Raw genomic sequence first — 17,800 nt, 5'->3', positions numbered from 1 at the left:
CAAATCCATCCTGCCAGTCTTCCAAACATTCATACGCAGAGGTTATACATAAATCGGGGGATTCATAACCTGCGGACAACCTGCACTAGTTTTGTTTTAATTGAGTATACAAATACTGGTTTATTATTGTCGTATGTACTAGGATACAGTGAAAAGCTTGTCTTGCACATTGTTTCTACAGATCAAATCATTACACAGTGCATTGAGCTAGAATAAGGAATGACAATGCAGAATGAAGTGAAAAAACTACTGAAAATGTGCAGTGCAGGTAAAATGACAAAGTGCAATATGATTATAAGGTAGATTGTGAGGTCACGCCCCATCTTATCATACAAGAGGTCTGTTCAAGTGTCTGATAACACTGGGATAGAAACTGTCCTTGAGACTGGTGGTACATGCTTCTAGGCTTTTGTATCTTCTGCCTGATGAGAGAGATGAGAAGAGAGGTATGTGTATGGTATATTAAATAAATGAATTTTCTGAAAGCATACACCACAGCAATAATTTTACACTGCAGATCACCAAAGTCTAAGCAGACTTTTTAAAATATTCAGGACACCAGGAATAAAGAGACAAAAGAATATTACACGTGAATGTGTGTTCTGGAAATCGTTCAGATTATTCAGGAAGATTACAGACAGCAACCAACTCTATCAGTGGCGCTGGCGTTAACATCAATTTTTTGGCGTTGAGTTTTCATCCAATGCCATCCTGCTTTTGCTGTGTTAATAGGCAGCTGATATCCTTGCCTGGGTTTGACTGGATTTTAAACTAGCATATCAGTGGTCCTATTCTAGAGAAATGATCCCATAGCTATCTTCATGACCCAGTGGATCAACCATCCAGTGTTGTCACTCTGATGCATGAGCTACTCTCGCCTAAGAAATGACAACCCTCAAGGCTCTAAACATAAACCAGGAAATTATAGGCCTAAGAGTCTGACATCTGTTGTGGGAAAGTTATTGGGGCCTAATATACAAGTATTTGGATAGGCATGGAGTGATTAAGGATAGTCAGCATGGCTTCGTGCATGGTAGGTCATGTCTAACCAATCTTATAGAGTGGATGAAGAGAAGGCAGTGGATGTTGCCTACGTAGACTTTAACAAGACATTTGACAAGGTCCCACAAGGGAGGCTGGTGAAGAGGGTTCAGTTGTTCACATTCAAGATTCTGTAGTAAATTGGATTAGATGAAGGCTTTGTGGGAGAAGCTGGAGAGTTGTAGTGGATGGTTGCCTCTCTGAATGGAGGCCTGTGACTAGTGAAGTGCCATAGGGATTGGCACTGAGTCTGTTGTTGTTTGTCATCCATATCAATGATCTGGATAATATAGTTAACTGGATCAGCAATTTGCAGATGACACCAAGATTGTTGTGGGCAGTAAGGAAGACTGTCATGGTTTGCCAAGGGATCTGGATCAGCTGGAAAAAATGACAGATGGAAGTTAATGCAGACAAGTTCAAGGTGTCGCACTTTGGTAGGACCAACTTGGGTAGGTGTTACACAGTGAATGGTAGGGTACTGAGGAGTGTGGTAGAACAAAGGGATCTGGGAATGCACATCTATAATTTATTGAAAGTGGTGTCACAGGTAGATAGAGTCATAAAGAAAGCTTTAGGCATATTGGCCTTCATAAATCAAAGTATTGAGGAGATGGGATGTAGAAGTTGTTTCAGACATTGGTACGGCCTTATTTAGTCATAGTCACAGTCATAGTCATACTTTATTGATCCCAGGGGGAAATTGGTTTTCATTACAGTTGCACTATAAATAATAAATAGTAATAGAACTATAAATAGTTAAATAGTAATATGTAAATTATGCCAGTAAATTATGAAATGTCCAGGACCAGCCTATCAGCTCAGGGTGTCTGACCCTCCAAGGGAGGAGTTGTAAACTTTGATGGCCACAGGCAGGAATGACTTCCTATGACGCTCTGTGCTGCATCTTGGAGGAATGAGTCTCTGGCTGAATGTACTCCTGTGCCCACCCAGTACATTATGTAGTGGATGGGAGACATTGACCAAGATGGCATGCAACTTTGACAGCATCCTCTTTTCAGACACCACCGTCAGAGAGTCCAGTTCCATCCCCACAACATCACTGGCCTTACGAATAAGTTTGTTGATTTTGTTGGTGTCTGCTACCCTCAGCCTGCTGCCCCAGCACACAACAGCAAACATGATAGCACTGGCCACCACAGACTCGTAGAACATCCTCAGCATCGTCCGGCAGATATTAAAGGACCTCAGTCTCCTCAGGAAATAGAGACGGCTCTGACCCTTCTTGTAGACAGCCTCAGTGTTCTTTGACCAGTCCAGTTTATTGTCAATTTGTATCCCCAGGTATTTGTAATCCTCCACCATGTCCACACTGACCCCTTGGATGGAAATAGGAGTCACCGGTGCCTTAGCCCTCCTCAGGTCTACCACCAGCTCCTTAGTCTTTTTCACATTAAGCTGCAGATAATTCTGCTCACACTATGTGACAAAGTTTCCTACCCTAGCCCTGTACTCAGTCTCATTTCCCTTGCTGATGCATCCAACTATGGCAGAGTCATCAGAAAACTTCTGAAGATGACAAGACTCTGTGCAGTAGTTGAAGTCCGAGGTGTAAATGGTGAAGAGAAAGGGAGACAAGACAGTCCCTGTGGAGCCCCAGTGCTGCTGATCACTCTGTCGGACACACAGTGTTGCAAGCACACACACTGTGGTCTGCCAGTCAGGTAATCAAGAATCCATGACACCAGGGAAGCATCCACCTGCATCGCTGTCAGCTTCTCCCCCAGCAGAGCAGGGCGGATGTACTGTGAAGTACTCTGTGCAGTTTTGGTCACCTACCTACAGGAAAGATGTAAATAAGTTTGACAGAGTACAGAGAAAATTTACAAGGATTTTGATGAGACTGGAGGAACTGAGTTATAAGGAAAGATTAAATAGATACGAATTTTATTTCCCTAGAACATAGAAGGTTGATGGGAGATTTGATAGAGGTGTACAAAAATTCTGTGGGGTATACATAGAGTAAATATAAGCAGGCTTTTTCCACTGAGGTTGGGTGGGGCTACTAGAGGTCACGGGATAAGAGTGAAAGGTGAAAAGTTTAAGGGGAACATGAGGAGAAACGTCTTTACTCAAGTGGGCTGTGAGAGTGTGGAGCGAGCTGGCGGCTCAAGTGATGCATGCAAGCTCGACTTCAACATTTAAGTGAATCTTGGATAGGTACATGAATGGTAGGGGTATGGAGGGCCCTGGTCTGGGTGCAGATCGATGGGAGTAGGCAGCTTATATGATTTCGGCATGGACTAGAAGGGCCGAAGGGCCTGTTACATTTTTACGACTCTCAGTGTGTCCTTCTTTGCTCCACAATGCTCTGATCAGGGACAGTCAGCATGGTTTTGTGAAGGTCAGATCGTGTCTAACAAGCCTGATAGAGTTCTTTGAGGAGGTGACCAGGCATATAGATGAGGGTAGTGCAGTGGATGTGATCTATATGGATTTTAGTAAGGCATTTGACAAGGTTCCACACGGTAGGCTTATTCAGAAAGTCAGAAGGCAAGGGATCCAGGGAAGTTTGGCCAGGTGGATTCAGAATTGGTTTGCCTGCAGAAGGCAGAGTGTGGTGGTGGAGTGAGTACATTCAGATTGGAGGATTGTGACTAGTGGTGTCCCACAAGGATCTGTTCTGGGACCTCTACTTTTCGTGATTTTTATTAACAACCTGGATGTGGGGGTAGAAGGGTGGGTTGGCAAGTTTGCAGATGACACAAAGGTTGGTGGTGTTGTAGATAGTGTAGAGGATTGGCAAAGATTGCAGAGAGGCATTGATAGGATGCAGAAGTGGGCTGAGATGTGGCAGATAGAGTTCAACCCGGAGAAGTGTGAGGCGGTACACTTTGGAAGGACAAACTCCAAGGCAGCGTACAAAGTAAATGGCAGGATACTTGGTAGTGTGGAGGAGCAGAGGGATCTGGGGGTACATGTCCACAGATCCCTGAAAGTTGCCTCACAGGTGGATAGGGTAGTTAAGAAAGCTTATGGGGTGTTAACTTTCATAAGTCGAGGGATAGAGTTTAAAAGTCGCGATGTAATGATGCAGCTCTATAAATCTCTGCTTAGGCCACACTTGGGGTACTGTGTCCAGTTCTGGTCGCCTCACTATAGGAAGGATGTGGAAGTATTGGAAAGGGTACAGAGGAGATTTACCAGGATGCTGCCTGGTTTAGAGAGTATGCATTATGATAAGAGATTAAGGGAGCTAGGGCTTTACTCTTTGGAGAGAAGGAGGATGAGAGGAGACATGATAGAGGTGTACAAGATAATAAGAGCAATAGATAGAGTGCCTCCTCCCCAGGGCACCACTGCTCTATACAAGTGGACATGGCTTTAAGGTAAGGGGTGGGAAGTTCAAGGGGAATATTAGAGGAAGGTTTTTTACTCAGAGAGTGGTTTGTGCATGGAATGCACTGCCTGAGTCAGTGGTGGAGGCAGATACACTAGTGAAGTTTAAGAGACTACTAGGTGGGTATATGGAGGAATTTAAATTGGGGGCTTAAATGGGAGGCAGGGTTTGAGGGTCGGCACAACATTGTGGGCCGAAGGGCCTGTACTGTGCTGTACTATTCTATGTTCTATGTAAAAATTAATCTGAGCTGTTGCTACCTCATTCACAAAATAGGCATGAAGTTACCATTTTTTTCATTGGAATCTGTTAAGATTCTCATTTCTTATTTCAAGTGCCTTGATATCTTTAGGATTTTCCACTGCTGACAGGTGATAATTAACATGGAACAGCATTTAACATAGAACAGTACAGCGCAGGCAAGACCCTTTGGCCTATGATGTTTTCCTGACCTTTTTTTTACCAACTCTAAGATCAATCTACCGCTTTCCCTCCTATATAGCCCTTCAGTTCTCTATCAGCCATGTGCCTATCTATGAGTTTCCTAATTGTTCCTAATATATCTGCCACTACGACCACCCCTGGCAGAGTGTTCCCACACACCCACCACTCTCTGTGTAAAAAACTTACCTCTGACATCCCCCCCCTCCCCCCATATTCTCCTCCAATCACCTTAAAATAATGCTTCCATCCTGGGAAAAGATCTCTGGCTGTCCACTCGATCCATGCCTCTTATCACCTTGTACACCTCTATCAAGTCACTTCCCATCCTCCTTCGCTCCAAAGGGAAAAGCTGTATCTTGCTCAACCATAAAGGCTGAGCTACGATGGCACTTATCGAGCTCATCCATGGAAAGAGTTTAACTTCCACCTTTGATGTCTCTCTTTTTCCTTTTCAGGGTGGCTAGGTTCTGTCGGAGACCCCGATCTGGAGTTACAGGTTCTTTGTGGTGGTGGGACTCGGGGACTCACAACTTGCCACTTTTTGATATCCCATGGACGCGATCTAGAGGATGAGCACACCTTTGGGGTTCCAAGGCTTTATGGCCCTGGGGACAAGCCGACTCTATGTCAGTTTCAATGACTGAAGCAGCCAGAGAGAAAACTGAACATTGGGAACAGTGGATTAGCTGTCGGGGGCTCTGTACTCAGCGAATCTCTCTCTCTCTCTTTCACTCTCTCACTCTCTCTCTCACTCGTTGGTGGGGAAGAGTTTGTTGCCAATTCTCAAGTCAGAGAATTTGGCAAAGAAAGTGACATGGCAGACTCTATCATCGCAAACCAGTGAGTTGTTTTGTTTATGTCCCCCCTCTCACTGAGTGACACCTGTCTGCCCCTTTATTAAGGAGAGAGAGCCTGTGATATGTCAGATTTGTCGGGATGAACGATTAGTTTCTGTTATATTGTGATTCATGGTCTTTCTTGAGGGCTTGCTTGGTGGGTTGAGAGTTCTGATGCTTTTTGCTGAAGTGGGGGAGGGGTGGGTCGTTGCTTTGCTGATGTTTGTCAGTGGGAGGGTGAGTAGAGGGGCCTTTGGGGTTCTAACGTTTTACAATTATTCATTCTATGGGGCACTCTTCTGCTTTGTGGGTGTTTGCGAAGAAAAAGAATTTCATGATGTATATTGTATGCATTATTCTGATATTAAATGGAACTATTGAGAATAAGAAATGCTCTCTAATCCAAGCAGCATTCTGGTAAATTTTCTCTACACCTTCTCTAAAGATTCCACATCCTTTCTATAACGAGGCAACCAGAACTTAATTCAATAGGTTTCAATGGATTTCAATAGATACATTTAATGTCAGGGAAATGTATACAATATACATCCTGAAAGTCTTTCTCTTCGCAAACATCCATGGAAACAGAGGAGTGCCCCAAAGAATGAATGACAGTTCAATGTTGGAACCTCAAATTCCACTAAGCTCCCCACTTCCACGCCCAAGCAGCAGCAAAGCAATGACCCCGCCCCCATCAGCAAAAAAGCATCTGCATCCTCCACCAAGCACTCAAGCATGCAGCAAAGTATCAATAAAGTCACAGACTTGCAGTATCCCAAAGATTACTCGTTCACCAGGTAATTTGACATACCATAGGCTCTTCCTCTCTCTTCCTAATAAGGGAAAAAGAGGTGTCCCTGTATAACAGTGAGAGGAGAGACATAACAAACAACTCGCTGATTTATGGCGTTAAAAGTCTGTTGTGTTGCTTTTTCGAGCTCTATGCCCAAAGAACTCAGGTCTCTGGGCACACAGACAGCAGCCAGCTCGCTGCTTTCGCTCTTCTGTGTACTCCCACGACACACCAGGCAGCAGCGCCGGCCTCGATTCAGCCCGTCTCCAGAGCCACGAAAATCCAGCACCCTGAAGGTGCGCTAGTCTTCCAGGCTGCATCCTTGGCATATCGAAAAGTGGCCGGCCGTGAGGCCCTGAGAGCAGATCCCATTCCCATAGAGAACCAAAGTCAGTGTGTAACTCCGGGTCAGGGTCTTCAAAAGAAGCCTGCAAAGGGAAAAATAGAGATATCAAAGATAGAAATAGAGCTGTTTCTGAAGATGCAAGCAAAGGAGTTGCCGTTAGGCGCCATCGTCCTAGGCTCTGCCCCTCCAATGGACCTGAGCACAATATCCCAAGTGTGGTCTAACCATGGCTTTATACAGTTGCAACATTACCTCACTTGATTTCAACTCAATCCCCCAACTATTGAAGGCCAATGTACACCATACAGTTTCTTAACAACCTTATCAACTTGTGCAGCAACTTTGAAGGACCTATAGGTATGGACCCCAAGATCCTTCTGTTCCTCCACACTGTGAAGAATCTTACCATCAACCCTGTATTTTGCCTTCAAGTCTGACCTTCCAAAGAGTATCACTCACATTATTTTGTGTGGAGCCCCATCTGCCACCTCTCAAATCAGCTCTTCATCCTGTCAATGCCCCATTGCCACCTACGACAAGCCTCCACACTATACATAGCTGCACCTTCCTTCGTGATATCTACAAGCATACTAACCCACCTATTGTAGTAACTTCCTGCATGAAACTTGGTTGTTATGAAGAATTTGGGCTATTTTCTTAGTCTCAGTCCAGAACACCAAATGAGTCCATTCAAACAAGAAAAAAATTGTTAGCAGGATCGTTTCAGAGTTTTCCCATTTTATTGGAACCATTTTGATCTGACTCATTGTCCTGTTTATCACTCTTAGTGATGTTCCTGAGAGTTTCATTATTTCCTGCTTTTGTTTCACACTTTCACTATCAGTGCTATTTGCCTTTGGAGTGAGTCTGAATCCTACATTTTTCTAAGTGAGAACTTTTCCTCCCAGAGAGCAATCCCATCAACAGTACTGGAAATCATTTTTCACTTTGTGCTAAGACTTTTCTTTGGAGAGAAGGAGGGTGTGAGGTGACTTGATAGGGGTGTACAAGATGATGAAAGGCTACATTTTAAGGTGATTGGTGGAAGGAATAGGGGGGATACCAGAGTTAATTTCTTTACACAGAGAGTGGTGAGTGCATGGAACACCCTGCCAGCATGTGATAGTAGAGGTAGACACATAATGCAATTTAACAAACACTTTGATAGACATTTGAATGATATAAAAGTGGAGAGCTATGTAGGAGAGTATGTAGATTGATCTTAGAATAGGTTAAAAGGTTGGCACAACCTTGTGGGACAGTATGCCTGTACTGTGCTGCAGTGCTGGAATGTAGAACAATACAGCAAAGGATCAGGCCATTTGGCCCACAATGTTGTGCTATACCAGCTAAAAGGCAAATCGGAAACACCCACTGACCCCTCCTACCTACACCATGTCCATATCCCGTCATCTTCCGTACATTTATGTGCCTATCCAAATTTCTCTTAAACACCTCTGATGAATTTGTCTGTACCACCATACCGGGCAGCACATTCCAGGCATTAATAACTCTCTGAGTGAAAAACTTACCCCTCACATCCCCCTTGAACCTACCCCCTCTCACCTTCAATGCATGCCCTCTGGTATTAAACATTACAATCCTCTCTGTCCATTCTATGTTCCATGTTCTTCATAGAAAATGTGATTGTGATTAAAATAACAAACAATACACATCAAAATTGCTGGTGAACGCAGCAGGCCAGGCAGCATCTCTAGGGAGAGGTACAGTCGAAGTTTCGGGCCGAGACCGTCTTGGCCCAAAACGTCGACTGTACCTCTTCCTAGAGATGCTGCCTGGCCTGCTGCGTTCACCAGCAATTCTGATGTGTGTTGCTTGAATTTCCAGCATCTGCAGAATTCCTGTTGATTGTGATTAAAATGATGATTTTTAATGAATATTTTTACATATTTTGTAGAATAACAATACTGGAAGTTTAACATCAATTTTTGCAGAAGTTACATGAATGTCTAAAAATCAGCATCAAGATTTCCCAAAAGATTCTATCAGATGGTATTGTCTGTGTTGCTGTTTATTGCTGAGCATGTTGTTTCAAAAATACAAGGGGAATGTGTATATACTTTTCCAGCATGAATCACACATGCACATGCTGCGAGTATATTTTTGGAACATACCCTGTACCCCTCTGCACCCCAAAGCGCACAATGCTGACAACCTGCTGTGGACAGAAAAAATTAATGCAGATGACCTTCAGAGCAAACTTTCTCCCTCACCATCTTTCAGGGCTTCAAACAGTACTTCCAGGTGAGGTGATGCTTCACCTGCGAGTCTGTTGGTGTCATCTACTGTACATAATATTCCCAGTGCAGTCTCCTCTGCATCGGAGATCTAGCGTAGATTGGGGGACCACTTCATCAAGCACCTCTGTCCCATCTGCCACAAAATCAGTATTGCCTGCTGGCCACCCGCTTCAATTCTACCTCCCATTCCCTTTCCAACCTGTCGGTCCATGGCCTCATTTACAGTCATGATGGGCCACCCTCAGGTTGGAGGAGCAACACCTCATATTCCATCTGCATAGCATCCAATCTCATGGCATGAACATCAATTTCTCTAAAACTCAAAATCGAAAAGGGTGAATGCGGGACTAGGTGTGTTATATTTGAATGTGTGCAGTACACGGAATAAGGTCAATGAACCTGTAGAACAGTTACAGGTTGGAAAGTATCATCACTGAATTATGGCTGAGAAAAGATTATAGCTGGAGCTTAATGTGCAACGATACACATTGTCTTGAAAGGATAGGCAGGAAGGCAGAGCGGGTGGCATGGCTCTGTTGGTAAAAAGTGAAATTAAATTATTAGAAAGAGGTGACATAGGGTCAGAAGGTGTTGAATCACATGCAAGGGTGAAAAAAACCTTGATAGGAGTTATATACAGATCCACAAAGGACGTGGTCTACAAGTTATAATGGGCGATAGTAAATGCATGCCAAAAGGGCAACAGTCCTGTTACAATAGTCATGGGGGATTTCATTATGTAGGTAGTTTGGGAAAATCATGTTGGTGTGGGATTCTAAAAGGGGGCATTTCCATAATGCACATGAGATGGCTTTTTAGAGCAGCTCATGGTTGAGCCAACTAGGGGATCAGCTATTCTGAATTGGGTATTGTGTAGTGAACTGGAATTGATTAGAGATCATAAGGTAAAAGAACCCTTAGGGGCAAGAGAGTATAATAAGATCAAATTCACGCTGAAAATTGAGAAAGAGAGGCTAACATCAGATGTCAGTTGAGTAAAGGGAATTACAGAGGCACAAAAGAGGAGCAGGCTGAAGTTGATTGGAAGGGGGCACGAGCAGGGACGATGACAAAACAGCAATGGCTGGAGTTTCTAGGAACAAATCAGAAAATGCAGGAAAGATACATTGCAAAGAGGAAGACGTATGAGGTGGTTCAGAAGTATAAGTGTGAGATGGTTCGTTTTGGTAGGTCAAATATGATGGCAAAATATAGTATTAATGGTAAGACTCTTGGCAGTGTGGAGGATGAGAGGGACCTTGGAATCCGAGTCCATAGGATACTCAAAGCTGCTGTGCAAGTTGACTCTGTGGTTAAGAAAGCATACGGTGCACTGGCCTTCATCAATCGTGGAATTGAGTTTAGGAGCCAAGAGGTAATGTTGCAGCTATATAGGACCCTGGTCAGACCCCACTTGGAGTACTGTGCTCAGTTTTGGTCGCCTCACTACAGAAAGGATGTGGAAACCATAGAAAGGGTGCAGAGGAGATTTACAAGGATGTTGCCTGGATTGAGGAGCATGCCTTATGAGAATAGGTTGAGTGAACTCGGCCTTTTCTCCGTGGAGTGACGGAGGATGAGAGGTGACCTGATGGAGGTGTATAGGATGACAAAAGTCATAGATCATGTGGATAGTCAGAGGCCTTTTTCCAGGTCTGGAATGGCTAGCATGAGAGGGCACAGTTTTAATGTGCTTGGAAGTAGGTACAGAGGAGATGTCAGAGATAAGTTTTTTTATGCAGAGCGGTGAGTGCATGGAATGGGCTGCCAGCAACGGTGGTGGAGACGGATACGATAGGGTCTTTTAAGAGACTCCTGGACAGGTACATGGAGCTCAGAAAAGTAGAGGGCTATGGGTAACCCTAGCTAATTTAGAAACATAGAAACATAGAAAATAGGTGCAGGAGTAGGCCATTCGGCCCTTCGAGCCTGCACCGCCATTTATTATGATCATGGCTGATCATCCAACTCAGAACACCGCCCCAGCCTTCCCTCCATACCTAACTCCCTCTTAAATATAGCCAATGAACTGGCCTCAACTGTTTCCTGTGGCAGAGAATTCCACAGATTCACCACTCTCTGTGTGAAGAAGTTTTTCCTAATCTCGGTCCTAAAAGGCTTCCTCTCTATCCTCAAACTGTGACCCCTCGTTCTGGACTTCCCCAACATCGGGAACAATCTTCCTGCATCTAGCCTGTCCAATCTCTTTAGGATCTTATACGTTTCAATCAGATCCCCCCTCAATCTTCTAAATTCCAACGAGTACAAGCCCAGTTCATCCAGTCTTTCTTCATATGAAAGTCCTGCCATCCCAGGAATCAATCTGGTGAACCTTCTTTGTACTCCCTCTATGGCAAGGATGTCTTTCCTCAGATTAGGGGACCAAAACTGCACACAATACTCCAGGTGTGTTCTCACCAAGGCCTTGTACAACTGCAGTAGTACCTCCCTGCTCCTGTACTCGAATCCTCTCGCTATAAATGCCAGCATACCATTCGCCTTTTTCACCGCCTGCTGTACCTGCATGCCCACTTTCAATGACTGGTGTATAATGACACCCAGGTCTCGTTGCACCTCCCCTTTTCCTAATCGGCCACCATTCAGATAATAATCTGTTTTCCTATTTTTGCCACCAAAGTGGATAACTTCACATTTATCCACATTAAATTGCATTAAATTTCTAAGGTAAGGACATGTTCTGCACAGCTGTGTAGGCTGAAGGGCATGTATTGTGCTGAAGATTTTCTATGCTTCTACGTTTCTAAGTATTCTAAAGACAAGATGATGTAACCATGGCTAACGAGAGAAGTCAAAGCCAACATAAAAGCCAAAGAGAGGGCCTATAATAGTGCAAAAATTAGTGGGAAGTTAAAATATTGGGAAACTTTTAAGTATCAACAGAAGGCAACTAAACAGTCATTATGAAGGTAATGATGGAATATGAAAGTAAGCTAATCAATAATAAAAAGTTTCTTCAGATATGTAAAGTGCAATAGCGAGGTAAGAGTAGGTATCAGACCGTGGAAAAATGATGCTGGAGAGGTAGTGATGGGAGACAAGAAAATGGCGGATGAACTGAATAAGTATTTTGCATCAGTCTTCACTGTGGAAAATACTAGCAATATGGTGGAAGTTCCAGGTGTCAGGGGATATAAAGTGTGTGAAATTACCAATACTAGGGAGAAGTTTCTTGGGAAACTGAAGGGTCTGAAAGTAGATAAGTCACTTGCACCAGATGGTGTACATCACAAGTTTCTGAAAGGGGTGGCTGAAGAGATTGTGGAGGCACTAGTCATGATTTTTTACGAATGTCTAAATTCTGGAATGGTTCTAGAAGACTGGCAAATTGCAAATGTCACTGCACTCTTCAAGAAGGGAGAGAGACAGAAGAAAGGAAATTAGAGGGCAGTTAGTCTGTCCTCAGTGGTTGGGAAGATGTTGGAGTCAATTATTAAGGATGAGGTCTCAGGGTACTTGGAGGCACATGATAAAATAGGCATTGTCAGCATGTCTTCCTCAAGAGAAAATCCTGCCTGACAAACCTGTTGGAATTCTTTGAAGGAATAAACAGGCAGGATAGACAAAGTAGATTCGGTTGAATGTACTTGGATTTTCAGAAGGCCTTTGGCAAGGTACAACACAACGCTGTTTAACAATCTATGAGCCCATGGTATTACAGGAAAGATTCTAGCATAGATGAAGCAGTGGCTGATCAGAAGGAAGCAAGGACTGGGAATAAAGGGAGTCTTTTCTTGTTGGCTGTTGGTGACTCATGGTGTTCCACAAGCGATTCTTTTTTGCGTCATAAGTCAATGATTTGGATGATGGAGTTGATGCCTTTGATGCAAAGTTGGCAGACAATTTTAAGATAGGTGAAAGGGCAGGTAGTTTTGAGGAAATAGAGAGGCTACAGAAATACTTAGACAGATTAGGAGAATAGGTTAAGAAGTGGCAGATGTAATACAGTGTCAGGAAGTAATTAGTCATACACTTTGGTAGAAGAAATGAAAAGGTTGACTATTTTCTAAATGGAGAGAAAATAAAAAAATCTGAGGTGCAAAGGGATTTAAGAGTCCTTGTGTAGGATTCCCTAAAGGTAATTTGCAGATTGAGTCCGTAGTGAGGAAGGCAAATGCATGGTTAGCATTCATTTCAAGAGAACTAAAATATAAAAGCAAGGATGTCATGTTGAGACTTTGTAAAGCACTGGTGACGTCTCACATGGAGTATTGTGAGCATTTTGGGCCCCTTGTCTTGGAAAGAATGTGCTGAGACTGGAAAGGGTTCAAAGGAAGCTCATGAAAATGGGCATGTCTAAGACCAGAGGGCACAGCCTCAGAATAGAAGGTTGTCCTTTTAGAACAGAGATGTGGAGGAATTTCTTTAGCAAGAGAGTGGTGAATTTGTGGAATTATTTCCACAGGCAGCTGTGGAGGCCAAGTCTTTATGTATATTTAAGGCAGAGGTTGATAGATTCTTGATTGGTCAGGGCATGAGGGTATATGGGGGGGGGGGAAGGCAGGTGATTGGAGCTGAGAGAAAAACTGGAGAAGCAATGATGCAATGGCAGAGCAGACTCGATGGGCCAAATGGCCTAATTTTGTTCCAATATCTTATGGTGTTATGGTCTAATGTACCTCTTTCCCCTTCTGTCTTTTCTCATTTCCCATTCTGGCTCACATCTTACCCCTTCCCTTCTCCTCACCTGCCCATCTCCTCCTTTTGGTATTCCTCCTCCTTTGCTTTCTCCCATTGTCCACTCTGTTCTCCTATCAGACCCCTTCTTATTCAGCCCTTTGCCTCATCGACCTATCACCTCTCAGCTTCCCACCTCATCTCCCCTCCCCCACCCATCCACCTTCACCTGCCATTTGTACTTTTTCCTCTATTCTGGCTTCTTCCCACATTCTGTCCAGTTCTGGTGCACGGTCTCAGTCTGAAACATTGGCTGCTTATTCCTCCCAGTAGAATCTGCTTGACCTGCTCCAGCATTTTGTGTGTACTGATCTGGATTTCCAGTACCTGCTGTATCTCTTGTGTTTAAAACTTTCTCTTAATTACAAGCAGACATCAAAAGGGGAGTCACTTATCCTGGAATGAATGCCCCCAGTCCAAAGCTTTCATTATTTTCATAGTATTTCTTACCTTGGTTCCTCCATTATCTCTACCCCACATGCACAGTGTATACAGAGTGAGGTAAGCCTTTAGCAGTGTTAAGCTTCAGTGTCTGTGTGCTGTGTGAGATGTCAAGCTTGTTCCCTTCATCTGCTATATTAGCTATGCACAAGTCCATCTTTACCTTACATGTATAATATCAAGTTTCTATCCTGATGGTTATGGGATTAAGTTGGTAACCATGTGTGAGTTTACTATGAACTCTGCTGTAACCTCTGCAGATGTTGTAAATCCAAAGCAAAACACACAACATACTGGAGGAACTCAGCAGGTTAGGCAGCATCTATGGAAATGAATGAACAGTCGACATTTTGGGCCGAGACCTTTCTTCAGAACTGGAAAATGTCTTCAAGAAACCAGAATAAAAAAGGTGGTGGGAGGGGGTGGAGAGGAGGATAGCTAGGAGGTGATAGATGGAAGCCAGGTGGGTAGGAAAGGTTAAAGGGCTGGAGAGGAAGAAATCAGCTAGGAGCGGAGAGTGGACCATAGGAGAGAAGGAAGGAGGAGGGAACCCAGGGGGAGATGATATGCAGGTGAGAGGAGGTAAGAGGCCAGAGTGGGGAATAGAAGAAGAGCAGAGTGGGAGGGAAAATCTTTTTTACTGGAAAGGGAAATCAATATTCATGCTATCAGGTTGGAGGCTACTGTACTATAGTTCACCTGCAAAAGGTTTAACTCACCCTATGTATATTCTACAGTTTGTGATTCGGGCTGGCTCCTCTTCAGACTTGTTCTATCTGGTACCAACCCTGTAGATTCCCCTACTACAATGCTACCGAGAAATTCTACTTTTCTTGTTTTCCATCTGTAGTAGTTCACTTTCTTTTATTGCTTTCATGTACCAGGGCTGAGCTTGTTGCTTCATTTGGGAAGTGGATAATCATGGATGAAAGCTGATTTTCTTACTTTGCAAAATTACCTGGTTTCTTATCAGGACTGCTGGTGGTCTGCACTGTAAGCTTCAAGACTTTCTTCTGCAAGCACAACTTACCTTACAAATGTTCTTTACATTCCCTTTCAGCCAAGTTCAATGGCTAGATGCATAATTTGCCACTGCCAGTGAAACAATTACTTTCTACCATCTTTTCCCACAAAGTGGATTAAAATCTTAGCCATGGAAACAGATTGTTGTTTTAATAATATTCTCTTCTTCCATTTTGTCCCAGTCAGTTGGGGGTCATATGACAATAAGGAAAAGAAAGAGAAGACAGATTATTACTGGTCTGCTGTTGGAATAACCAGTTTACACTAGGGAGAAAAACACAGGTATTCCTGGGTCACAAATTGTTTGTGATCACAAAGTTTACCAATTAAAATGATTGACATTCTGACACCTGCACATGAAGAAAATGTGTGCGCGCAGGGATATAGAATTAGGTAACAGGAAGTATACCACATTACTTCATTTTAGTCTCTATAGAAATTAAAATGGGGGAAAAAACGGTGTAATATAACCAGTGCCAAAATCTTTAAGTTCAGGGCTGCCAGCTGGCATTATTTCAAACAAGCACTCATCTCCTCCCAGCACTTAACACCGAAGGTTGATTCATTCAAGCTGTTAGACATAGTTTCAATCTAGATTAGACACTGCATAGTAAGGACGCCAAAATCAACAACGAACAGTGTTATTTTGCATAGTTGTGTTAAATAAAAAGATTAACTTGTGGCTAAAGAACATTTTGTTAGCATAATAATGATCAATACTATTAACATAAAAGAAATATCACAACATGGGACTGGAAAACATACCTAAAGTTAAGTATCTTGTGGTAAGGCTGATAGTAAAGATGAGCACTTGGTGGCAATACCAAAGGAAGCCTCTCAGCAGTGTATTTAAATCTGAGTTAACTCAAACTCTAATTTCTATTTAGATGTGCAGAAAATAGAGAGTTTGTAATATCTTTTGATGCACAGTTCTCAGGCTGCAACTGATGAACCATATATTGGAACAAGTACCCACCCTAACATTATATATTTTGGACTACTTCCCAAAATCTAACATCTGCAGTTTTCTTTTAGATTTTCCGAAAGCTTTTCCGTTCACAGTTGTCGCTTTCCTGAAGAAAAGTTGCTGCTCTCGTTAGTTTGGCAGATTTGTAAATCCAGACGTTCATTCTCATGGACATCTGTGATGGCTTGTGCTTCTCGTATGACTTTTGCAACTGTGTATGTCAACCACAAACAACTGAGATGATAAGTGAAAGTGCACAAGTATACAGTATATCCAGGTTCCTTTGCAAGAAAATCGGTTCCCCAACAGCCCTGGGAGAATCTGATGTCCATCCGTGTGCAACACTGTTTCAATGTTGCGCTTGAAATTTCTTAAGACATAAGAGCTGAATTAAACCATTTGACCAATTAAGACTGTTCTGCCAAGGCCTGTTTCTCCTTTCATAAATGCTAAGCAATGTCAGAACTTCCAGTTTATACCCTCAACATGCAGCTTGTTTATGTGATCTTTAAAGTAAATGTCATAGTGCTTAGCTGAACCTTATGGGAGACCATGTTATATCACTCACACACTGTAAAATCATTTCCACATTATAATGCAAGTTCCAAATTGTAATTTCACTCCCACGCTGTTATGGAGTCATAGAGTCATTGAAAATTACAGAACAGAAACCTTGGCCCATCTAGTCCGTGCCAAACCATTTAAACTGCCTACTCCCATTAACCTTCACCGAGACCATAGCCCTTCATACTCCTACCATCCATGTACATATCGAATCCTCTCAAACATTGAAAAATTGAGCTGTTATGCACCACTGGAGTTATTTTGACTGTAATTGTAATCACATTATTGGAATGCACAAAAGTCCCAGAAAATCAGATTCCTATTATTGGTGCATTTCAAATTTCTGAATGGAAATACCTAAGGATCCCAGTAAATACTGTACTTCTTTTTATATCTCCATTCTCAGTGCATCTGGCCGTATATTTCTGGATGGATATGTACAAACTCTTCTCCCTTACCATACCAGGAATCTGGTAATTCGAGTAAAGGTAGAAAATCGATGTTGTGTCACCAGGTTCAGTTTGTGAAGTTTATACTTTATCTAAATGTCAGAAAGAATGTTTAATTTTGGACAGTATCAGAGATTCAGTCAGTTGGATGGGTTTAACCAAATTCACTTCAATGCAAGAAGTATTGAAAATAAGGGTGATGAACTTAAGAGCATGGATCTATGCATGGAATTACGACGTTGTAGCCATTACAGATACTAGGTTGTCAGAAGCATCCGAGCTTGGATACTTTAAAAGTTACAGGTAGTGAGCTGAAAGGGAGGGGCATAGCTAATAGGGGGCTGTAGCACAGCTACAGAAGGGGAGGGTGCTACGGAGGGATCGACAACTGAGTCAGAAAGAGGAAGGGAGCAATCGCTCTGTTGGGAGTATTCTGATAGCCCCCCACCCCCAGCAATAGCCTCTGGGATATGGAGGAGTAGATAAGCAGGCAGATTTTGGAAAGGTACAAAACTAACAGGAAAGTGGTCATAGGAGGCTTCAACTTCCCTAATGCTGATTTGCATCTCCTGAGTGCAA

This window comes from Mobula birostris, chromosome 19 (genome assembly GCF_030028105.1).
Source record: "Mobula birostris isolate sMobBir1 chromosome 19, sMobBir1.hap1, whole genome shotgun sequence".
Classification (NCBI taxonomy): Eukaryota; Metazoa; Chordata; class Chondrichthyes; order Myliobatiformes; family Myliobatidae; genus Mobula; species Mobula birostris.
This window is presented reverse-complemented; position numbering follows the sequence as displayed.